This window comes from Cetorhinus maximus, chromosome 4, assembly GCF_964194155.1.
Source record: "Cetorhinus maximus chromosome 4, sCetMax3.hap1.1, whole genome shotgun sequence".
Lineage (NCBI taxonomy): Eukaryota > Metazoa > Chordata > Chondrichthyes > Lamniformes > Cetorhinidae > Cetorhinus > Cetorhinus maximus.
The window spans coordinates 156,537,272-156,562,433 of NC_135882.1; the positions used below are offsets into that span (position 1 = coordinate 156,537,272).

The window sequence follows — 25,162 nt, forward strand, 5'->3', positions numbered from 1 at the left end:
TTTTTCAGAAACCGAAGCAAAATGTATTCCAGTATGTTATTATCTTCGAGGGAATATTTTAATGAGAAAGTGGAGGTCAGATCTTGTCTCAGCAAATGAAAGCTGGAGGGAGGTGCATCAGATTGTTATCCCATTAGGTTATAGAAATGAGATTCTGAGGATTGCTCATGAAATTCCAATGGGGGCACATTTAGGAATTAGGAAAACACAGGAAATGATACAGAGGTTTTTTTTTTGGCCAGGATTGCATAAGGATGTAGTCAAATTCTGTAGAACCTGTCATATATGTCAAGAAACAGGAAAATTACAAGCAGTGATTAAGCCAGCGCCTTTAATTCCAATACCAGCATTTGAAGAACCTTTTACCAGGGTCATGATTGATTGTGTAGGACACCTCCCTAAGACTAAAAGTGGAAATCAGTATTTATTGACAATAATGGATGTGTCTACCAGGTTTCCTGAAGTGATACCTTTAAGAAATATTACAACTAAGAAGATTGTGGAGGACTTAATTAAATTTTTCACAAGATATGGTTTACTTAAAAAAAGTACAATTAGACCAGGGGTCAAATTTCATCTCACAGCTGTTTAAGGAAGTAATGAACAGTTTGGGGATAAAACAGTTTAAGTCAACAGCTTATCATCCAGTCACAAGGAGCTTTGGAAAGATGGCATCAAAATTTAAAAACTATAATAAGAGTGTACTGTCAGGATTATCCACAGGATTGGGATATGGGAATTCCACTTTTGTTATTTGCTATTAGAGATGCTCCTAATGCATTGACTGGTTTAGTCCTTTTGAATTAGTTTATGGTCATGAGGTAAGGAGACCACTGAAATTAATTCATGAGAAATTGGTGGGTCAAAATTCAGAAACTACTCTCTTGGATTACGTACCAAATTTCAGGGAAAGATTGAACAGAGCTTGTGAGTTGGCTAGGGAACATTTAAAGATCTCACAGCAAGTGATGAAATTGAAAGCAGATAAGAAGGCTAAAATTCACAGCTTTGTTTCTGGAGAGAAAGTATTGGTTTTGTTACCAGTATTAGGGGATTCATTAAATGCAAGATTTAGTGGACTTTACAAGATTGAAAAGAAATTGAGTGAAGTAAATTATTTAATAAATACTCCGGATAGAAGAAAGAAGCAAAGGGTGTGTCATGTAAATATGTTTAAAAAGTACTTTGACAGGGAAGAGGGACATAAAGAAGTGTTAGTGATAGTGGATGATTGAGAAAGAGGTAGAAGTGCAGGACTCTGAAATTGATTTTCCTCTAATCTAATTGGATAATGAGGGAGTGCTTGAAAATTTAATTGAAATATTGAGTTACCTCCCAAGCAAGTGTCAAAGTGATTTGGAAAAGTTATTGCAGTCACACAAACCTATTTGTGAAAATAAGTTGGGAAAGACACATTTAGCTTTACATGATGTATGTATAGAAACCTCATCTTCAATAAGGCAACAACCTTATAGATTAAATCCGGCAAAGTTATCACAAGTACAAAAAAGAAATTGATTTCATTCTTCAAAATAATATCATTGACTCTAGTTGCAGTAACTGGATTTCGACTGTTGTACTGGTACCGAAACCAGATGGAACACAAAGGCCAGAATTTTCCCATTGGCAATTTGGGGGTGGGGCCCGCTCATCGACGGGAAAATGACGTAGCACCCCCAACGTCATCCCGGTCCCTTTGAATTTTCAGGAAGGCGGATGGACCGCGAAATCAGCTGTCCGCCCGCCGACCTGTCAATGGCCAATTGAGGCCATTGACAGGGTAATTAAAGTAATTAAAGGCCCTGCCCATCCAAGCATAAGGCTGGCTGGCAGGCCAGGAGCCCCAACGGGCTTCCGATAATACATGAAACCTCATCCCGAAACTTTAATAAATGTAATGTGATATTTATTAACATGTCCCATCTCATGTGACATTGTCACATGAGGGGGACATGTTAATAATATTTTAATAATAATATTTTTATTTCTCTATTTTTTTTTGTACACTGTCACTAATCTCCCTGAGACAGGGCTTTGTCTCAGGGAGCAGTGCGCTCTTTTGCGCACATGCGCGAAAGAGCGCACTTTGATAGCTGGGGATTTTCTCCCCCCCTGCACAGGAAGTGCATAGCGCTTCCTGTCGGGTAGGCCGCTGGGCGGGCCTTAATTGGCCCGCCCACTCAAAATGGCGGCAGGCCCCGTGGCGGTGGCGGGGGTCGGCTGTCTGCCCGCCGCCACGCCGGTGGGGCCCGCACGCCCACCAAGGGCAAAATTCTGCCCAAAGACTCTGTGGACTATCGAAAAGTGAATGTGGTGACAAAAGCGGATTCATATCCCATACCATGGTTGGAAGATTGCATTGAGAAAGTGGGACAATCGAAATTTATCACAAAGATTGACTTGCTAAAAGGACATTGGCAGGTACCATTGTCGGAGAGAGCAAAGGAGATATCAGCTTTCGTAATGCCAAGTGGACTATATCAGTTTAAAGTCATGCAATTAGGTATGAGGAATGCACCTGCGACATTTCAGAGACTGACAAATAAAATAATTGCGGGTCTAAACAATTGTGCGGTTTATATTGATGATCTAATTGTTTTCACTCCGATGTGGGAGGAGCATTTACAGCATCTGGAAGAATTATTTACTTGACTACAAGAAGCTAATTTGGTGAGGAACTTGGCTAAAAGTGAATTTGCAAAAGTGCAAGTTACATATCTAGGCCATACCATTGGACATGGTAAGGTGGCTCCGAGAGATGTGAAAAGCAAGGCTATCACGGATTTCCCAGTGCCTACAACAAAATGAGAAGTTTTGAGATTTCTGGTTTTAACCAGAAATTTGTACCAAATTTTAGCCAAGTGGTTGCTCCACTGACTGAACTATTAAAAAAGAACAAGGAGTTTCAATGGACACTGGAGTGTCAGAAGTCATTCAATAGTTTGAAACCTGTATTAACTGCAACACCAGTTTTGGCAGTACCCAATTATGCCAAGCAATTCAAGTTGGCTGTTGACGCAAGTGATATAGGCATTGGGGTTGTACTGTTACAAGAAGATGACACTGGAATTGAAAAGCCGATAGGGTATTTTTCACGGAAGCTGAATGTACATCAAAGAAGATATTCTACGATTGGAAAAGAGACTTTGAGTTTGGTGTTAGCATTGCAGCATTTTGAAAATTATGTTGTAAACAATTCGTCAGAAACAATCGCTTATACAGACCATAAACCTTTGAAGTTTTTGGACAAATTTCGTGACAAAATCTGGGGTCTATTGTTACAACCATTCAACCTACATATTATACATATTGCTGGAAGAGAAAATCTGTTCGCAGATGCATTATCAAGAGTTGAAGCATAAAGGACGATGGGACATTTTTAAAAAAAACCTGGACACTGAACTGAAGTGATTTCTGTTGATACCAAGGACTTGTGTATATTATATATATATCTGGTAATGTAATAGTGTAATAAGTATAGGAGATGGTGTGAGATGGGTTATTAAAATGAAGCCGTCTTTTAGAATTACGACGGTTTATTTTCTGATAAGGAGGGGGATGTCATGAAGCTATTAATGTATGTGATATTTTGGAAAATATTTTTCTTTTAGAATGGAGGTTTAATCTGTGGGGAGTCTTAATTGGATTAAAACCGTTAGTCTGGGTGCTTTGATATGTACTAGTTTTGATATGTAAGAGAGATAGTGTGCATTTGCAATTTTTGAATAGAGCATTCAAGAAGTGGGGTGAAAACTTGATGCATTTCTAACAGCTACCAAGCAATGTGTTTCTATTACTAATAAAATTGGTACAATGAATGGGGTTTCGTTGTTAAAAGGTAAAGTTCAAAGAGACTGGTGAGACAATGAGAATTTGAATTCAATCAGTAATGGTAGGCTTAACTTCAGTAGTTTTCGGGTGTGCAGGCAGGGGCAATGTAAGATCAAAAGGCAGCTGGAAACCTCCAACTGGCTGCACAGTGAAAAGAACCTCATTTTGAATTCATAAGGTGAAAATGCTTTGCCTGGTATTTGGTTAAGTCTGTGGGTTGCTGTTACCTTAATGGAGATTAGTTTGGGAATTTGTTAAAAGCTATGATAGTAATAATTTGTAGCCATGTGTATATATTTAACCTGTGTAATTTAATAGAATTTTTCAATTAGTTTAATGTAAAGCCTCGAGAATTGATGGCCTGATTTTTGAATTTAAGGTTGCATCTCAAACATAACACTTAAAATTATAGGTTATGACAGTTGTTTAAAGATTTCATCTGGGATGTTTAAATTGGTCATAACAAGGAGGATTGCACGCCTCTTCTCCTTCCCTGCAACGTTGTTCACCTGGAAGAAGAACCCAAGGTGTTCAACATAGTGAGACCAGTTGTCCAAGGTTGGATCGAAAGGCTCCACTCTTCCAAATTGCAGCATTCTCTGAGGGGATTACTTCATCACTCAGAAGGAAATTTTCTTTCACTTACGACAACCATGCGAGGTATGGCCCGAACATCATATCTTCCGATTTCCTTCTTTCTTCCTCGTTTTTTACCTAATTTTTCTTCCCATGGCTTTTCGTGCTTTTACTCTTATCGCCAGTTTGTTGGATCCAGTGCCTTTGGTTTGTTGGGGCTAAAGGATCCAGGTTGCATGCTTGTTTCAGGGTGACTGAGTTGGTACAGAAACAGAGGGCATCCGGAGATCGTTGTTAGAATGTACATATGCTGTTTATTTACAAACTAAACTCAGCAGCTACACTTGTATGCTCACAACTTAAGACTCTGTCTTCTCTCTTCAGTGTCTAACTCAAGGCGCCCTCACACAGAGGTAGCCTGTGCTACTCTGCTATTGGGTATTAAGATCATGTGACCTTACATCACAATACTTGTCTTAAAGGTATATTGCATATCAGGTTACTACAATACTTTAACTGGACTGGAGTCTTGTAAAAGCAGAAGATCCTCAGTAAGCTGCAGCTTTCTTGAAGTTGAATTGCCAGGAGGTTGGCCCTCAGGTGAACTTGAAGTTGGAACATGTTGGAGGCAGGGAGTCCTTCTCCCACTTTCAAAGTATAACTCTTTATTACCTTGGCTGTGCAGTTGTCTTGCAGCTGGTTTGATGGATATCTGATGATGTTTCTGATGGTATCTGTCCCAAAACAGCTTCTGCTGCTATTTTAAAAAAGCAGGTAACAAACATGACTGCCTTACCCATGTGACCTGTTACAAGTCCAAAGTCCATTTCCAAATAACATGGTGCGTTAGGCCGGTGATCATCCTAAATGGTGGCTTTTCACACCCGGGGAGTTTCAGACATCTAAGATCTTTATGTTTGGGATAAGGAGACATCACAATACAATGAAAGGTTGATGAGATCCATTTCATATTCGTCTAACACTCGTTGAGTTTTGATGCCTCTTTTGTCCACAGGGATGCAGAAAGACGAGTCAACTGGTATGTTATAGTCTTTTTGTTGATGGTGCATCCTTAATAAAGGGCTTTGTGAATTTCACAAGTGGCTGTGATTGTCCATATTTTAATTAGGCATTTGCATGAGTTTCAGGACTGTCTGGAGCTGAATACTGCCAAGCCACATGATATGCTACAGCCATCTTAAAAAGCTTTTGGTGTTCACTTTTTAAAATATAGCTTTAAAGTTTGTGATATCTTCATGCCTGTACTGGGCATGACACATATAAGATCAGGGTTTATTAAGGATATCCTCCATCGTGTTGTGTGGCACTACCACAGTGCTAAATAGGATAGATTTCGAACAGATATAGCTCAAGACTGGGCATCCATGAGGCGCTGTGGGCCATCAGCAGCAGCAGAATTGTACTCGAACACAATCTGTAACCTCATGGCCTGGCATATCCCTCATGGTACCATTACCATCAAGCCAGGGGATTAACACTGGTTCAATGAAGAGTGCAGGAGGGCATGCCAGGAGCAACACCAGGCATACCTAAAAATGAAGTGTCAACCTGGTGAAACTATAACACAGGGCCACTTGCATGTGAAAAAACATAAGCAGCAAGTGATTGACAGGGCTAAGCGATCCAACAACCAACGGATCAGATCTAAGCTCTGCAGTCCTGCCACATCCAGTCGTGAATGGTGGTGGACAATTAAACAACTCACTGGAAGAGGAGGCTCCACAAATATCCCCTCCTCAATGATGGGGGAGGCCAGCACAGCAGTGCAAAAGGTAAGGCTGAAGAATTTGCTACAATCTTCAGCCAGAAGCGCCGAGTAGACGATCCATCTCGGCCTCCTCCTGAGGCCCCAGCTTCACAGATGCCAGTCTTCAGCCAATTCGATTCACTCCACGTGATATCAAGAAATTGCTGAAGACACTGGATACAGCAAAGACTATGGGCCCTGACAATATTCCGGCAATAATACTGAAGACTTGTGCTCCGGAACTTGCTGCGCCCCTAGCCTAGCTGTTCCAGCACAGGTACAATGCTGGCATCTACCTGGCTAGGTGGAAAATTGCCCAGGTATGTCCTGTACACAAAAAGTAGGACAAATCCAACCCGGCCAATTACCACCCCATCAGTCTACTCTCCATCATCAGTAAAGTAATGGAAGGAGCCATCAACAGTGCTATCACGCGGCACATGCATAGCAATAACCTGCTCACTGGCGCCCAGTTTGGGTTCCTCCAGGGCTACACAGCTCCTGACCTCATTCCAGCCTTGGTTCAAACATGGACAAAAGAGCTGAACTCCTGAGGTGAGGTGAGAGTGACTGCCCTTGACATCAAGGCCGCATTTGACTGAGTGTGGCATCAAGAAGCCCTAGCAAAACAGCAATCAATGGGAATTAGAGGGGAAAACTCTCCGCTGGCTGGAGCCATACCTAGCACAAAGGAAGATGGTTGTGGTTGTTGGAGATCAGTCATCTCAGCTCCAGGACATCACTGCAGGAGTTCCTCAGGGTAGTTTCCTCAGCCCAACCATCTTCAACTGCTTCATCAATGACCTTCCTTCCATCATAAGGTCAGAGGTAAGGATGTTTGCTGATGATTGCACAATGTTCAGCACCAGTTGCGACTCCTCAGGTACTGAAGCAGTCTATGTCCAAATGCAGCAAGACCTGGACAATATCCAGGCTTGGGCTGACAAGTGGCAAATAACATTCACACCACAGTGTTAGGCAATGACCATCTCCAACAAGAGAGAATCCAACCATCGCCCCCTGATGTTCAATGGCATTACCATCACTGAATCCCCCACTATCAACATCCTGGGTGTTATCATTGACCAGAAACTGAACTGGACTAGCCATATGAGTACTGTGGCTACTAAAGCAGGTCAGAGGCTAGGCATACATTTTGCTTCTGATTCCGAATAAGCTTTCTGATATAACCGTTTTAATTGCAAATGCTTTTGCTGCAACTCCATTAACTGCCTTGAGTGAAACACTTCAGCTGAATTGTCCTTTCCTGTGTCTTTCTGAACAATGTTACCAAACACAGTACCTACTAATTGGACTTCAACACCTCCTTCCTGCCATTGATCTGCCTGTCCGTCTTGTTTTTCTTGCTTCAACCTGTTTGCCTGTGATCTCGTTATCACACAATCTGGAAACAATCCAGGATGTTCCTCTTGTAACACCTCTGTTGAACACACTTCTACAGGTTGTTCAACAACCTTAGGCATCACCCACATTTGTGATCCAGCTATATCATTACCCAGAATAAATTGAACCCCTGCAATGGGCAATTTTTGCACCGCCCCAACAGTTACGTCACCAGTTTTCCACTTACTTCTTAAATTTACCTTCCATAAGGGAATAGATTTAGCATCTCCATGAACCTCACTTATTATCAGTTGTTCCTGCCACACTCCCTTTGAACAACAAATATCACTATCCCACAACATTAAGGATTGACTAGCCCCCGTGTCTCTTAAAATGTTAACATCTTTACCTACTCCACACTGTGCGGATGGAAAGACTTTCCCTTCACACACAAAATCTTTAAACATTTCTGCAACCTGTTCCTCAAAATTCTCTTGGGTAAACTGTGAACACATTCCCACTTCTTTACCTATGGCTGATTCTCTGTTTTACTTGTACACAAACCACTTGTTTTTCCTGTGCCTGAACCTCAGAACCCACAGTACTTTTGCTTCCAGAAATTTTCTGCACCCCAATAATTCCAACAGATTTTCCTGCAATTTCAAACACACTGACTTCGTGTGCCCCACTTTATTACAATGAAAACATCTCAACTTTTGAATGTCACTTCTACCCACAGCACCTTCCTTTATATTCTGAGAAAAAACTTCCTGGGAATTTCCAGCCACTCCTTCTGTTCCCTTCCTTTCACTTTCCCACTTTCCATCCTTTTCAGATTTAAAAGTGTGATGGAAAAAAAGATTTAGCTCCACGAACTAACTCATAATCATCAGCTATCTCTGCTGCTTGTCTTACAGAATCAACCCTCTGTTCCTCCACATGAGTTCTCACTACCGAAGGGATTGAACCTTTAAATTCTTCCAAAAGAATTACTTCTCTAAGAGTTGCATATGTTGTCTCTATTTTTAATGCCCGTATCCACCAATCAATATTACTTTGTTTTACTCTCTCAAACACATTATAAGTTTGCCCAGACTGTTTTGTCATATTCCTAAATTTCTGCCTGAATGTTTCAGGAACCAACTCATATGCACTCAAAATAGCCTTTTTCAACACATCATAATTCATCAATGCTTCTTCTGATAGTGAAGCATATACTTCATGTGTTCTACCCACCAACCTAGACTTTAATAATAATGTCCAGTTCTCCTGTGGCCATTTCATCTGTTTAGCTATCTTCTCAAATGAAACAAAGAATGCTTCAATATCTTTTCCCTCAAACTTTGGAAGAGCTTGTACAAATTTAAACATGGATTTAACCCCACTGGGTTTTACTCTGGAGACAAGTCCTTTCTTATCTCCTGGCGTCTCTTTATTAAATGCAAACATTTTCAGTTGGAATTCTCTCTCTCTCTGTTTTACTCTTTCCTCCTCTATTTTCACAATTTCTAACCCCCTTTCCTGTTATCTTTCTCTCTCCTGCCTTTCTGCCTCTTCCCTTTTGAATGCCCTTTCTCTTCCAATTCAATCATTTTCATTTGCAACTAAATTTGAGCCCATTCCAATGAACTACCCCTTGGAGAACTCTGTCTCTCAGGTATTCCCTCCAATTTCAAATGCAGTGATATCACTTCAATTATGTCTGATTTCCTAGCCCCCGCAGATAACCCCAATTGTAATTTATCTGCCAACTCTGTTAACTTACTCTTGGATACTTTTTGTAACCCAATCAGAGTTATATCAGTGGTCGTGTGTGGTGTCGTCCGGTATGCGAACATGAACCATGACAATCTGGTGCTGATGGAATCCCTGTCCAGCTTTTTCATCCTGGACTTAAAAGTTTGGACTGCCCACTCAGCCAAACCATTAGAGGCAGAGTGGTAAGGCGAGGTTTTGATGTGAGTTATTCCATTGAGGGTCGTAAACCTGTGGAACTCTCCGTTGGTAAATGTAGTCCCGTTATCTGACATGAGCACCTCCGGTAACCCATGCACTGCAAAACTCTGTCGCAAGCGGTCTATGGTGGCAGGAGACGTGGGTGACCGGACTTCATAGACATCCATCCACTTGGACTGGGCATCTATTAGTGAAAGAACATCATGCCCAAGACAGGCCCCACTTAGTGTGGAGGCGCACCCATGGTCGCCCCAGCCATTCCCAGGGGTGCAATGGAGCTAAGGGGGGTGGGTAGCTTTTGTTCCTATTGACATTGAAGACAACTTTTGACTAGGGTTTCGATGTCTGCGTCCATCCCTGGCCACCACAAGTAGCTGCGCACGAGCATCTTCACTAATGCTAGGGTGAGCTCTCTGTAATTTGTCCAGTAATGGCCTTCACCCTCTCGGGGACATGATAACCCTTGCTCCCCAGAGCAACATGCTGTCCTGGCAGGTGAGCTCGTATCTGCGATTGAAATAAGGCTTCATGTCAACAGACTTTGGCTCTCCTGACCATCCATTCAAGACTTGCTCCTGGACGTGAGATAAAAGTGGATCTGGGCTTGTCCACTCAGGGATTTGTTTGGCCTGGACAGGGGAGGAATCAAAAATATTTAGTACTAAGACAAGTTCCTGGGGAATTAGAACCTTCATGTTGTTATCTGGCAGGGGGAGGCGGCTCAGTATGTCAGCATGTGTGATCTGGCTTCCCGATCAGTGAATAAAAGTGTACCTGTAAGCAGCCAATACCAGTGCCCACCTCTGGATGTGAGCAGATGCAATGGGGGTATCGTCTTATCTTCTCCAAATAATCCCAGCAGAGGCTTGTTGTCGGATATAATGTGAAAATGGTGACTGTGAAAGTATTGATTGAATTCCCGAACACAAAACACAACAGACAAACCCTCCTTCTCAATTTGAGAATATCATCGGTCTGCAGCACTGAGCTTGTGAGATGTATAACCAATGGGTCATTCTGAGCCATCCGCCATCCGACGTGAAAGTACATCCCCTACTCCATAAGGGGATGTGTCGCAAGTTAAAGTAAATTCTTTCTTTGGGTCAAAGTGGACCAGTAGGTCCAATGATCGTAACAACTGCTTTACCTCCTGGTGTGGAGCTTGCCAAATCCATTTGTGGTTGTTCTTAAGCAATGGGTATAATGGAGCCAGTGCAGTTGATAGATTTAGGAGAAATCGCCCACAGTAGTTTATCATGCCTAAGAAGGCCTTTAGTTCTGTAGTGTTCTTCGGTGTTAGTGCCTTGTGAATAGCCTTGACCTTTTCTCCCATGGGATGCAGGCCCTGCAAGTCAACTTTAAGGCCCAAGTAAACTACCTCCTTGGCCTGGAAAATACATTTCCTTCATTTCAAGTGTACCCCCGTTTGTGAGAAGTGTTTCAGCACCTCCTCCAAATTAGCTAAGTGTTCTTCGTCAGTTCATCCAGTGACTGAGACATCATCCAGACAAACAGCGATGTGGGGCGATTGGTCGATACAGTCACATGGTCAGTTAACTGCATTCTTTTAAAGGTACATAGCAGTCCACTTTACCACAGAGTCAAAGGGTATAGGGAGTAGATGGAATGCGGAGTTTAGGGCACAATCAGATCAGCCATTATGGCAAAGTGGAGTGCTTTGTAACTTTAAGAGAATGTAGTTAACTGACCATGAGACTATATCGACCAATCGTTATACAGCAGGGGCTACTTGGGTAACAGGAGGTCTAGAGCTGGAGGTGATTGAAGAAGTGTACATGTGTTAGTGAACAAACAATGTTTGTTCAGTTAATCGGTCGCTCTGCCTATATTTTTTCAAGCACCAACTAATGTGTGAATATCAACTGTGTAATTCACGTTCGCTGGACAAAGCAAACCGGATAACCTAAAACATAAAAGCTGTGATCTTATCAAATGTCAGAACAGGCTTGAGGGGCCGAATGGCCTATTCCTGCTCTTAATTTATATGCGCATATGAATGGCTCAGCTATTTACTAGATTAAGTCACTGATACATGGAAAGGAGTGGGAGAAACATTTCTAATTAATGCTCAGAAACAGTCGGTGGACTCTTGCCAGAGTAAAATATTCAATACTTGCCTAAAGGAACAGGAATAGGAGCTTACCAGGAGATTGAACACCTAAACCTACGTTTAATAAGTCCCCAGTGGAAATAAGATATGAGTAGTTTTGCTCCTTTGACAATTAAGGAAAGGGTAGGAAGTAGGAACCTCAACATGTAGCCACGTTGTCCTATGAGTGTTGACAACTGGTTTCAAATATATTCAGAAATTCCGACTTCATGTGGGAAACCTTACTGGGGCATAAAAATGTAGTAATTTAGTTCCCTGCTTCCAGTCTTCTCCTCCTCCTTTTCTGAAGATGCTGACACATGTTGGGACACAGTTTTGCAAGTGTTTGCCCTCCTTTGCTACTTCACCTAAAAAACATTTCTTCATGTGGGAGTCTAGAAAGCGGAATCACTTTAATTTTAAGCAGTCACATTTCTCTGCAATGTGATCTCAGTCATGTGCTCAGCAGCGGGTGTCCACAGAACTTATTCGAATCACCTGATCTCACATTATACTGTAACGTCCACTTTTTGCCTGGTAGATGTGGCTGGTACCAGTCACAACACCGCCCCAGGTTCTCTCCTCTTGAACTCTCAGTCCCCCCTGCTCTCTTTCTCTCTGTTTCCTATTCTTCCTCTGCCCTCCCTCTGTTCCCTGATCCCTTCCTTTCTCTGGCTGCTCCTTGTTCAACACCTGCTCATTTTTTTTTTTTAGTTTCCCACCTTCCCTAGTTCTCCTTTCTGCACCAGCTCTCCCTTTGCACTCGCCTCTCCTCCCTGTTCTCCCTCTGTCCTTCCCTGACCCCTTCGTCTTTTTCCACTTTCTTGTCATGCGCTGGTGTGACCCAATCAAAGTGTTAACTTTCGGTTCACTATGGAGTAATAGGGGCTGAAGGGCAACACGTAAAGAAATGTAATGTTAATGAACATGCTGACTGTTACAAGCTCTGCCTATTGTAATTAATCCGCAGAAGCTTCTGACACAGATTCCCAACTAGGACAAAGAGTATCTGTCCTAAAGTGCTGGGTGTATATCCTTCGGCCCAATGAATTGGCATTTGAAGCTGTGCTGATGAGCTGCCCCGATGAAGTTGGGTACTAATAGCACACTGGCATTAGAATCTGTTTGAAATCTCCAATCTTCACACTGAAAGCAGAGAAACCAGGCCCTGAAGTTCTACACCTTCGGACACTTAAAGGGAAAGCCAACAGAATTAAATCAATTATCATGTATATCCCATGTGATCAATGCTTTGAGGAACCTTCTCATGCAGATCACATACGAATTTGCATGTTGGTTGAGAAGTAGACCTCCTAGGTATGGCATGTGGTTCACACAGTGTGGGTCACAAGAATGCACATTTATAGGGGTTAACTTTGGCATTACCCACCTGGCTGAAGCTGGGAGGGGCTAGTTAAAAATGAGCAGGTTACTTACCTACTGTTGGCGATGTTAACCAGCATGGATTTGCAGCCAGGAGACGTGCCCACTCAAATCAAATAGGAATTGCATAACTTTACACAAATTGGGGTCCTAATTTATTTTTTAACATGGGATCTGAATTGGGAAGACACCACAGCATTCCCTCAAGTAGAGTCAGGTCTGCAGCTGCTCTGAAGATAGAAGAGGCCAAGAATTGCCCGATCTATGCCCACCAGCATCCCCTCTTCACATCCATTGTGGGCAAGCATTGAACTGACAATATTGAAGCCTAGGAGCTAAAATAGTTCAGGGCTTTAATTTAGGCCAGTGAGTGTATTTTCCACTTACCCTGCCTCCCACCAGCTCAAAAACTGCTCTGGGTTATAGTAGACCCTGCACCTTGATGAAGGGAATAATTTGGAAAGACTTTAGCTGCTCTTCCTGTAATTAGTCTGGGTTGCCAACTCTGGTTACATGTGTTCCAGGAGGCTTCATCACATGACCTCTCATCCAATGTTCCTTATAAAATGCGCGGCCTTGACCAGAAAGCCCCCGAACAGGCTGTGTACAAGTTGGCCCCTTTGAGCTAAATGGGCCGTGAATTTCCCCCTACCAAAAAAACTGGAGAGTGTGTTGCTCCTGAGTCCGTCCTCCTTGACTAGTCAAACAGGCTTTTTCCTCATCCCCAGTATTGTAATGAAAATTAAAACAATACAATTCTTTTAATACCCCTATGATTTTTCTCCCAGGTTGCTCGGCACAGTGTCCGGGAGAATCTTGGATTGCTAGAGACTCAGGGCAACACTGTGAGGGGTAGGGGAGAGGGGGTGTGGTTGGCAACCCTGTAACTGTTTCTCATTGTTAAGGTATGTGTAATTGGTGACAGATGTCTCCAATTACTTAAAGGGAGCAGTATGCAGAAAAGTGATTTCTGAGCTATTTCCTTAAATGACCTTGCAGCGTTCAATTTGAAGAAAGTAGAAACAATACATGCCAACCATCCACCTTTGATATGGACAACAGTGCCCTGGGGCACTGTGTGCTTTTCATTGGCCATTTGTTCAAAAAATTAGCGTGGATTAGGGTTTGACCCTAAGCACTGCTATTGAGCGTGTAACCTTCTGGCACTCCTGCTGTGGCCGAATGCATGGTGCAGGGTGAGAGATCAGGAATTCCTGCCTACCATACGTACCCATAGAACAGGAGCACCAGGAGGCCAGATATCAATAGTGGGATTTGGGGAAAGGGGAAGTGCTCCCAAAGTCAAGTGAGGACACAAGAGAAAGGGATGAAAGGGAGGGAATCCATTTTTGTGCTGGGGAGAGACTGGGACTAATGCTTTGAGCAGGGAGAAAGGAGAAGCTAGAAGCAAGGACTAGTGGCTCAACAACAACAATCACAATTTATATTTATATAGTGCCTTTAATGTAACGAAACATCCCAAGATGTTTCACAGGAGCATCATTAAAAAAAAGTATGTCACTGAGCCACATAAGGAGATATAAGATCAGATGACCAAAAGCTTGGTCAAAGAGGTAGGTTTGAAGAAGTGTCTTAAAGGAATAGAATGAGGTATGGAGTCAACATGGATTTATGAAAGGGAAATCATGTTTGGCTAACCTGTCGGAGTTCTTTGAGGATATTACTAGCAGAACAGATAAAGGAGAACCAGTGGATGTGCTGTATTTGGATTTTCAGAAGGCTTTCAATAAGGTCCCACATAGGAGGGTAAGCAAAATTAGAGCTCATGGGGTTGGGGGATTGGATTACTGGCATGGATTGAGGATTAGTTAATGGACAGAAAACAGAGTAGGGATAAACGGATCATTCTCATGTTGGCAGGCTGTGGCTATTGGGGTACCACAAGTAGCAGTGCTTGGGCCCCAGCTATTCCTAATCTATATCAATGATTTGGATGTGGGGACCAAATTTAATATTTTCAAGTTTGCTGATGACACAAAACTTGGTGGGAATGTGAGTTGTGAGGAGGATGCAAAGATGCTTCAAGGAGATTTAGACAGCCTAAGTGAGTGGGAAAGAACATGGCAGATGGAATATAATGTGGAAAAATATGAAGTTATCCGCTTTGGTAGGAAAGACAGAAATGCAGATTATTTCTTAAATGGGGAAGATTGGGAAGTGTTGATGTCCAAAGGGACCTGAGTGTCCTTCTTCATAAGTCAATGACAGCTAACATGCAGCTGCACAAACAATTAAGAAGTTAAATAGTATGTTAACCTTTATTGCAAGGCGATTTGAGTATAGGGATAAGGAAGTCTTGCTGCAATTGTATAGAGCCTTAGTGAGATCACACCTGAGTATTGTGTGTAGTTTTGGTCTCCTTACCTAAGGAAGGATGTCCTTGCCATAGAGGGAGGGCAATGAAGGTTCACCAGACTAATCCCGGAGATGGCAGGATTGTCCTATGAGGAGGGATTGAGGAAACTGGGCCTATATTCTCAAGAGTTTAGAAGAATGAGAGGTGATCTCTCATTTTTACAGGGCTCGACAGGGTAGATGAGGAATGTTGTTTCCCCTGGTTGAGGATCTAGAACTAGGGGACACAGACGCCAAATAAAAGGTAGGCCATTTAGGACCAAGATGAGGAGGAATTTCTTCACTCAGAGGGTGGTGAATCTTTGGAATTCTCTACCCCAGGGGGGTGTGGAGGCTCAGTCATTGAGCATGTTCAAAGCAGAAGTTGATAGATTTCTAGATACCAATGACATAAAGGGATGTAGGGATGGTGCAGGAAAATGACATTGAAGTAGAAGATCACTCTTGAAAACAAGGGTGAGAACTTTAAAATAAAGATGTTGTTTGACTGGGAGCCAATGTAGGTCAATGAGTACAAAGATGATAGGGACTTTCTGTGAGTTAAGGCAAGTACAGAAGCTTATTGTTTTAAAAAAGGCACACTTTCAGATACAGCACATATTAGATGTCAGATGCTGATACAATATGCATACCCAGACATTTAAAAACACATTTTATTTTTTAATATCCTGCGGTGGGGAGTGGTCTAGTCAAAGACAATTGGTGGGTGGGATTCGGGGAAACAGGGAACAGGAGGAAGACGTCTGCATTTGCCAACCTGCAGGAATCTGGGCTACAAGGCTGCGGCCAGTTTATACTGGCAGGTGTCCATGTTGACATTGTTGAACGAGACCCGTTCCAGAGCCTACTGTAAATTAATCTGTGACAATATTACTGATAATAATGATGAAAGACATGTTGTTGTACGATAGCCCTGCCTGGTTTGGCAGCTGAGCCAAAACAAAGGTTTTGAAATGTATATTCAAATGTTAAAACAGTGAAAATGATTGACTGAGTGGCCATGGCCTTTCACTGTCTGACATATTAAAGTAACAGTCTAAGAAATTTGGGCCAGCGGGTGGGGGAAGGGGGGGTGGGGTGGGGGTGGGGGAAGGGGGGGTTGGGGGTGGTGGGGGGGGGAACGGCGAGGGGTAGGGAGGGGGGTGGTGTAGGGGGTAGATTTACAGGCCATGATTCCTGAGTGTGACTGGTGAAGTTCGAGGCCTCCCTCTTACTGGGCGTCGTGCTTCCCATGAAGCAGCTGATCTTTGGAAAGCAATGGGCCGCTCGCCCAATGAAGTTGCCTTTGGACTTCAGTCTGCTGCAACTCGAGAAGCAGCCTCAGGTAAGTGAAGAAGGGGTGGGGGGGACCGCGGGTGAGTCAATTTGTAGCCCGGGGAAAGTGATCGGTGACTGGGGCACAGGTGGGTGGATCAGTAGCTAGGATGGGGGATCCTTAGCTGAGGTGGAGGAGGTTGTGGGCAGAGGGGTGGTAGAGAATCAGGCTGGAAGAGGGCGATTTGTAACTGTAGGGGAAGTGGAAGAGTGTGGGGAGTGGGCTGACATTCAGCTCACTATATTTTAAAAGCGTAACTGTTTGATTGCAGCTGAAGAGCCCCTTTAAGGGCTGCCTGTTAGGTCACAGTAGCCCTGGTTTCCCGGAGTGCACACTGCTGGCACGGGCTGCCTTAGGGTAAAACAGAGGGGGCCTTAAACAGGCATTGGGCCCCTCATTTGCAAATGCAAAAGGCCTAATGCCTGTTTCCATCATGGGCACTTCACACTGAGATTTTGACCTTTACCAATATGGCGGTGGCATCCTGCCAGCTCATAACAAAACATGGATGCTGTGTGGCCTAATTTCTAGGCCATAGTTCTCTATATGGACTGTCATTGCCAGGTGATGGAGGCAGAACCATTGGAGGAAAGTTTAACCCATAAGAATGGGTGGGTCAGGGTCAGATGAGACGTAAAAATTTTAAATATGTCAAATCCAACCCCAACTTGCCTCCAACCTTGTGGGTTTAATGAAGGCTGGACAGGAACAGGAAGCCAACCGCTCCCAGGAGGTGAGTTGGAAGTTTATATATTATGATGAGGCAGCGTGCCACACATTGATGTAAAAGGAAAATACTGCAGATGCTGGAAATCCAAAAGTAAAACAGAAAACGCTGGAAAAACTCAGCAGGTCTGGCAGCATCTGTGGAGAAAGAAAAACAGAGTTAATGGCTGGGATTTTCTGGTCTTGCCTGCAGCAGGAATTGACGCAGGCAGGACAGAAAATTAACCTTGGGCGGGAATTTTACCCGCAGGCAGGACCAGAAAATCCTGGCCAACGTTTTGAGTCCAATGTGACCCTTCTTTGGAACACATTGCCTCGCATTGAACCTGTTTTACAGGTGCAGTCAAGGCCTGGGAGGCTACGACAGCTGTGAGGAAATGGTAAGTGGCTAATTCATAGCACTGTTGGTGGAACAGGTGGAGCCAGAGTGTTTCTTCCTGGCCCCACCCCCTAATCTACCTGCTACGAACATATGAACATACGAATTAGGAGTAGACCACTTGGCCCCTTGAGCCAGCTCTGCCATTCAATAAAGTCATGGCTGATCTGATTGTAACTTCAACCCCACATGCCTGCCTACCCCCGATAACCTTTCACCCCATTGTTAATCAAGAATCTTTCAAGCTCTGCCTTAAAAATATTCAAAGACTCTGCTTCCCCTGTCTTTTGAGGAAAAGAGTTCCAAAAACTCACAACCCTCTGAGACAAAATATTTCTCCTCATCTCTGTCTTAAATGACTGGCCCCTTATTTTTAAACAGTGGCCCAGTTCTAGGTTCTCCCACAAGAGGAAACATCCTCTCCACATCCATCCTGTCAAGACCCCTCAGGATCTGAAGAAACGTTAACTCTGTGTCTCTCTCCACTGATGCTGCCAGACCTGCTGAGTTTTTCCAGCACTTTCTGTTTTTGTTTCAGATTTCCAGCATCTGCAGTATTTTGCTTTTATCCCCTCATAATCTTAAAGGTTTCAATCAAGTCACCTCTCACTCTTCTAAACTCCAGTGGATACAAGCCTGACCTGTCCAATCTTTCCTCATTAGACAACTGTCCATTCCTGGTATTAGTCTAGTAAACCTTCTCTGAACTGCTTCTAACGCAATTACATCTTTCCTTAAATAAGGAGACCAATACTGTACACAACACTCCAGATGTGGTCTCACCGGTGCCCTGTAGAACTGAAGCATAAGCTCCCTACTCTTGTAATCCATTCCCCTCACAATAAATGAGAACATTCTATTAGCTTTCCTAATTACTTGCTGTACCTACATACTAACCTTTCGTGATTCATGCACTAGGACACCCAGATCCTTCTGAATCTCAGAACTCTGCAATCTCTCACCATTTAGATAATATCTTTCCTTTTTATTCTTCCTGCCAAAATGGACAATTTCACATTTGCCCACATTATAGTCCATTTGCCAAGTCTTTGCCCACTCACTTAACCTACCTATGTCCCTTTGTAGCCTCCTAATGTCCTCCTCACAACTTACTTTCCTACTTATCTTTGTGTTGTCAGCAAATTTAGAAACCATTGGGGGTAATATACTGGCATGGATTGAGAATTAGTTGATGGACAGAAAACAGAGTAGAGACAAACGGATCATTCTCATGTTGGCAGGCTGTGACTAGTGGGGTATCACAAGTCCCTTCATCCAAGTCATTTATATAAATTGTAAAAAGTTGAGGTCCCAGCACTGATCCCTGTGGCACACCATGGGTCACATCCTGCCAACCAGAAAAACACCCTACTCTCTGCTTCCTGTTAGCCAGCCAAATTTCTATCCATACCAATATGTTACACCCTATACCAAGAGCTTTCATTTTCTGCAATAACCTTTGATGTGACACTTTATCAAATGCCCTTTGGACATCTGACGACAGTACATCCACTGGTTCCCCTTTATCCACAGCACACGTGACTCCCTGCTACCTGTGGCTACCCTGCCATAGGACTCCATTTGTCACTGTCATCGAAATTGCACCCCGCCCCTTCACCCCCACCATCAACATTGAAATCCCACCACAAACCGCCCCAACCCCCCACCCCCGCCAGGGGTCAGGGGTCAGATTTCCCATTCAGCCTCGCACAAAAAAATCCTGTCAAAATCGGGACCATTAAGTCTGGAAATGCAAGTAAGGAAGAACGCACACAACATATAATCTGTGCAGAACTCGTGGAAAGGATCCATTTATGGAGTAAATTTAATTGCATGGACATGATAAAAGGAACACTGTGTGCAAACACAGTTGAGGGCTCTTTTAACAAACAGAGGTTAAACTGAAATCTATCTTCCAGAAACACAATATTAATAGCCATCTCTTGCATTGGGGATCTCTTTAGTCACACCTGTCAGCTGCTTTGCTGGAGCGTCATAGACCTGTTCCTATCTGCTAACATCTGTATTTCAGCTTATTCTCTTGTAGTACCTCGTTTCCTCTGGCTGCTTCTATTGTCTGACCCCTCCAAGTCTGTAATTGGATATTATTGGCCTTAAATGTAACTTTATTAAAGGCAACATTTTATAGTTTGGACCAAGCCTGATGATTATTGTTGCCACCTCCTTTGTTCAAGAGTAACTAAAATGAATAGTAGCTGTGTGATCACAGAAGTAATATGTCCTGAATGTATTATTATGTTTCGTAGTATGGTACAGCACAGAAAGAGGCCAAATGACTTATTGAGTCTGCACTGACACTATAAAGTCACTTTTGGAACCTGAAGGAACGCTGCTTAATTAAGATCCTGTCAGTGATTGTTTTGTTTTTACTCCCTGAACGTGAATTAATTTCATTAATGGAATTTCATTGGCTTTGCATGTACACATTGTACTGCATGTTGAGCTGATGAAATCACTCGCTTAAACTATTACCCAATGAAATGAATGAGGTGGCTGTTCAATTGATCACATTTATACTGAACTCAGGACACTCTGAGGATCTTTTTGCTTCCTCGAAGGACTCTGGGAATAAGCTTCAGAGGATGAATGATTTTCAGCTCCAGGGAAGACTGTCACAGCTGTATCATCGAGTGTTGTATCAAAGACTGAAAAGGCATCGAAGATCTGAGATTTCAATGAACTCAGATGACGAAGGAAAGAATGACCAACTTCCTGTAAGATTCTCAGGAAAAGAAGAAGAGATGATTTCCCAATGAAATTTCGGGATGCAGTGGTAAGAGAGCCACACTTTTCTCTGTATGAGATCAATGCAAAGTACTCCGGATACGGGAACAAAAACAGAAAATGCTGGAAAAACCCAGCAGGTCTAGCCGCATCTGTGGAGAGAGAAACAGAGTTGACGTTTCAAGCTCTTATGACCTTTCTTCAGAGCTAAAGAGAAGTAGAAATGTGATGAAATTTATACTGTTTAAGGGGGTGGAGTGAACAGATGAAGCTGGAAAGAAGGTCAGTGATAGGTGGGGACAAAGGAGAGATTGACAAAGATGTCATGAACAAAAGGACAAAGGGAGTGTTAATGGGAGTGGTAAGGGCTAAAGAAGATGCTGATAGTGGCAAAAGGGTAAGAAGGCAGAACGTGGTAATGGAAGAACAAGGGTAAGCACTGTGAAATGAACATGAACAAGTGATAGATGGTCCTTGTGGGGATGGGGTGGGGGGAGGGGGTGGTGGATGGGAAAAAAAGAATAGAAAATGGAATAAAAGGGGGGATAAAAAAGGGGATAAAGCAATGAATAAATGAACAAAAATAAAAATAAATAAATAAATATTTTAAAAAATTAAAATAAGTGGATAAAAAATAAAAATGAATTTTTGAAAAAAGGATAAAAAAGGGGTGAAGATAGAGGAGAGAGTTCATGGTCTGAAGTTGTTGAACTCAATGTTCAGTCCGGAAGGCTGTAAAGTGCCTAGTCGGAAGTTGAGGTGCTGTTCCTCCAGTTTGCGTTGGGCTTCACTGGAACATTGCAACAGGCCAAGAAAGGACATGTGGGCATGAGAGCAGGGTGGTGTGTTGAGATGGCAAGCGACAGGAAGGTCTGGGTCATGTTTGCGGACAAGCTGAAGGTGTTGCGCAAAATGGTCACCCCCAGTCTGCGTTTGGTCTCTCCAATGTAGAGGAGACCGCATTGGGAGTGGCGAATGCAGTAGACAACGAAGGTTCACCAGACTTGTTCCGGGGATGAAGAGAGATTGGGCAAACTTGACCTGTATTTTCTAGAGTTTTGAAGAATGAGAGGTGATCTCATTGAAACCTACAAAATACTTAAAGGGATAGACAGGGTAGATGCAGGTAAGATGTTTCCCCTGGCTGGGGAGTCTAGAACAAGGGGGCACAATTTCAAAATAAGGTGGGAGCCACTTAGGACTGAAATGAGGAGAAATTTCTTTACTCAGGGGGTTGTGAATCTTTGGAATTCTCTACCCCAGAGGGCCGTGGAAGCTCAGTCATTGAATATGGCTAAGGTAGAGATTGATAGATTTCTGATTAACAATAACATAAAGGGTTATGGTGCTGGTGTGGATAAAAGGCATTGACCTTTTCGATCAGTCTTGATCGTATTGAATGGTGGAGCAGGCTTGACGGGCTGAATGGCCTTCTCCTGTTCCTATGTTCCTATGAAAGATGACTTGGCTAAGTTGAAATCTTTTACCGTGGTGTTGGTGGACGAGAGGAGTGGCGTGGTGAACAAATCAGGTCAGGAAGAGCAAAAAGTTAATGACCTGAATAACAAGCTGAAGCAGGAACAAAGTAAAACAATACAGGTAACAGAGAAATTGATAGAAGAAAGCAGGAAGCTTCTGAAATTGAAATCGGAGATGGAGGAGAAAGTATTCACTCTTCTCAATGAAAGAGATGAAATGAAGGTGAATCTCAAAGATGAAGAGCTAACGTCAAGTGATCTAAACTTTACAGCTGGCCTGTCAAAGAAGAGCTTGACCGTGTAGAAGAGGCGGAAGGTGATGCACTCCGAAATAAAGCCCAATAAGAACTGGAGAAGCTTTCAGGAGACACTCGGCTGGGCGATAACAAAATTAAAGAACTCACGGTGGAAATAGAGCAATTGAAGTCTCGATTGAAGCAGTTGGAGGTGACCTGATGAAGGCTGAGGGTGAGTATGACCAGTTTGAGTGGAAGTTCAAGAGCGAACAAGACAAGGCGAACCTCCAGAGCCAACAGCTGGAAGAAACCAAAAAACACATGAGCAAAGGCAAGGGAATGGGGAAAAGCGAAACCCTGAACCAGGAGGCTGAGGCTCGGAATTGCTTACGAGTTCAAGAGGCCAGAGCTCGAGAGCTGGTGACAGAGGTGTAGGCACTGAGGGAAAAAGTTCGTGAAGTGATGAACAAAGAAGACCAGCTTTTCCAGCTGCAGGCCGATTATTCAGTTCTCCGGAAAAAATTCCAACAAGAGGAGAACAAAAACAAAGACATAGACCAAGGGCTTGTGAGCTTGATGAAGGAGCTGGAGCTCTCTGAACAGTATAGTTGGGCACTCAGGCCGTACATGAACAGTAGAAGAATGATAGATGTCCCAGTGACATCCATTGCTGTACAGGCCGACTTTCCAACCAATGACATGGGAGAGGGAGATAATCCTGCTGTACTTATACGGAAATCAGTACAAGAAGAAAACCATCCAATGAGCAATCTCCAGCAAGAGGGGCTTAAGAAACCCCTGGAGCGACCCTCACTGTTGGAGCGGTATCCACCAGCTGCAAACGAGTTAAATCTCAGGAGATTCTGGATTCCCTGAATGAAGAAGGAGGAAAGCGGACAACGCAACGGGCCTGAGAAATCCGTCCAAGTGAACGGTAAACCCGGCTGAGCTAGGGAGGTGATACTGTCACAGAAACAAGGACAACCACTGCACATTTGGGTTACTCCTAACATGAGACTAGACCGGCCACTCTCTGAATCACCAGCCCATCTGGTGAAGACTTTGTCTCCAGACACGATTTGAGAGCTTGATGCGGCTGAAGCGACGGGGAGGGAGAGGAAGAGTGCGGGGAGGGAAGGAGGGTTTGCAGTGCCGGAGTGGGGGTGGTGGGGGCAAAAATGAAGCTGAGCACAGGGCCCCACTGCATTCAGCCCAACTGGTCTATGCCAGTGCTGCATTGATGGAGGTACTGTCCTTTGGATGAGAAATTGCCAGGATTTTCCCCTCGGCGATTTGGGGGCAGGGCCCGCTCGCTGACGGGAAAATGACGTGGGATGACATTGGGCGGAATCCCCTCTCGGTCCCTTTAAATTTTTAGGAATGTGGGCGGACAGTGAAATCAGCTGTCCGCCCGCCGACCTGTCAATGGCCAATTGACGCCATTGACAGGCTAGTTAAGATAATGATAAACCTGCCTGTCCAAGCTTAAGGCTGGCGGGCAGGCCAGGAGCCCCAGCGGGCTCCAGATTATTCATGAAACTTCATCCACTGGCGGGATGAAGTTTCATGTCCGTTTTTAAAAAATGTAATAAACTTTAAGTGTTTATTATTAACATGTCCCATCTTGTGTGACATTGTCACATGAGGGGGACATGTTAATAATTTTAATATTTTTCTATTTTCACACTTTACTTACCTCTCACTAATCTCCCTGAGACAGGACTTTGCCTCAGGGAGCAGTGTGTTCTTTCACACGCATGCGCGAAAGAGCACACTTTGACAGATGGGGAATCCCCCCCGCCGCCACCGCACAGGAAGAGCATTGCGCTCCCTGTCGGGCAGGCCGCTGGGCAGGCCTCAATTGGCCCGCCCACTCAAAATGGCGGTGGGCCCCGTTTTGGTAGCAGGTGTCGGCTGTCCGCCCACTGTCGAGCCGGTGGGGTCCGCACGCCATCCGAGGGCAAAATTCTGCCCATTAAATGGAGTCCTTGTCTACCCACTCAGGTAGATGTGAAAGGTTTCCTGACACTATTCTGAAGAGGAACAGGGAAGTTATCCCTTGTGTCCAGCCTAATATTTATCCCTCAATCAACATCAACTAAACAGATTGGTCTGAATCTTTTGGTTGGCGTGTGGGGGGCGAGCCCCGCTTGCTGACGTGTAAAATGGCGCACGGTGACACCGGGCGTGCGTCCCGATGTCACTGCACATCATTCCGATTTTCAGTTCGGTGGGTGAGCTCCGGAGTTGGCTGCACACCTGCCGAACTGTCAAAGGCCTATTAAGGCCATTTAAATGGTAATTAAATTGATTAACTGAGCTGCCCATCTAACCTTAAGGTTGGCGGGGGGGCAGGCGAAGAGCCCAGGCGGCCTTCGCACTTGTCATGGAACCTCATCCATGGGCGGGATGAGGTTTCATGAAGGGTTTATAAATATCACAAAAATGTTTATTAAAATTCATCGACATGTCCCAGTTCATGTGACACTGTCACATGAGGAGACATGTCTGAATAATTTTTTTCTCCTTTATTTTAATTTTTCATGTCCAAAGTAATCTCCCTCAGGCAGCTCCGTGCTTCAGGGAGATTTCTGCGCTCTTTCACACGCAGGCGTGAAAGAGCGCAGGCCCCGACTCTCCCTCCTCCCCACCACCCACACAGGGCGCACTCAGCGCTTTCCGGTGCGCGTCACGCTGGGCGGGCCTTAACTGGCCCACCCACATAAAATGGTGGCGTGCAGCTGATCGCGTGTGGCGATCGGCTGCGTGCCCGCCCGCGCCCGCTCCCGCACAGCACCCCCCGATGGGGAGAAAGTTCTCCCCGTTATCTGGTCATTATCACATTGCTGTGCAGAAATTAGCTGTCACGTTTCCTGTATGATAACAGTGACTACACTTCGAAAGTACTTCACTATGTGTAAAATGCTTTGGGATGTCCT

The 25,162-nt window shown here is 43.9% G+C and overlaps 1 pseudogene; it reads left to right on the forward strand.

The window, feature by feature from the left end:
* The first annotated feature begins 21,934 nt into the window (after positions 1–21,934).
* On the forward strand, positions 21,935–23,314 carry LOC144680104 (filamin-A-interacting protein 1 pseudogene; annotated as a pseudogene).
* The last annotated feature ends 1,848 nt before the right edge of the window (positions 23,315–25,162 follow it).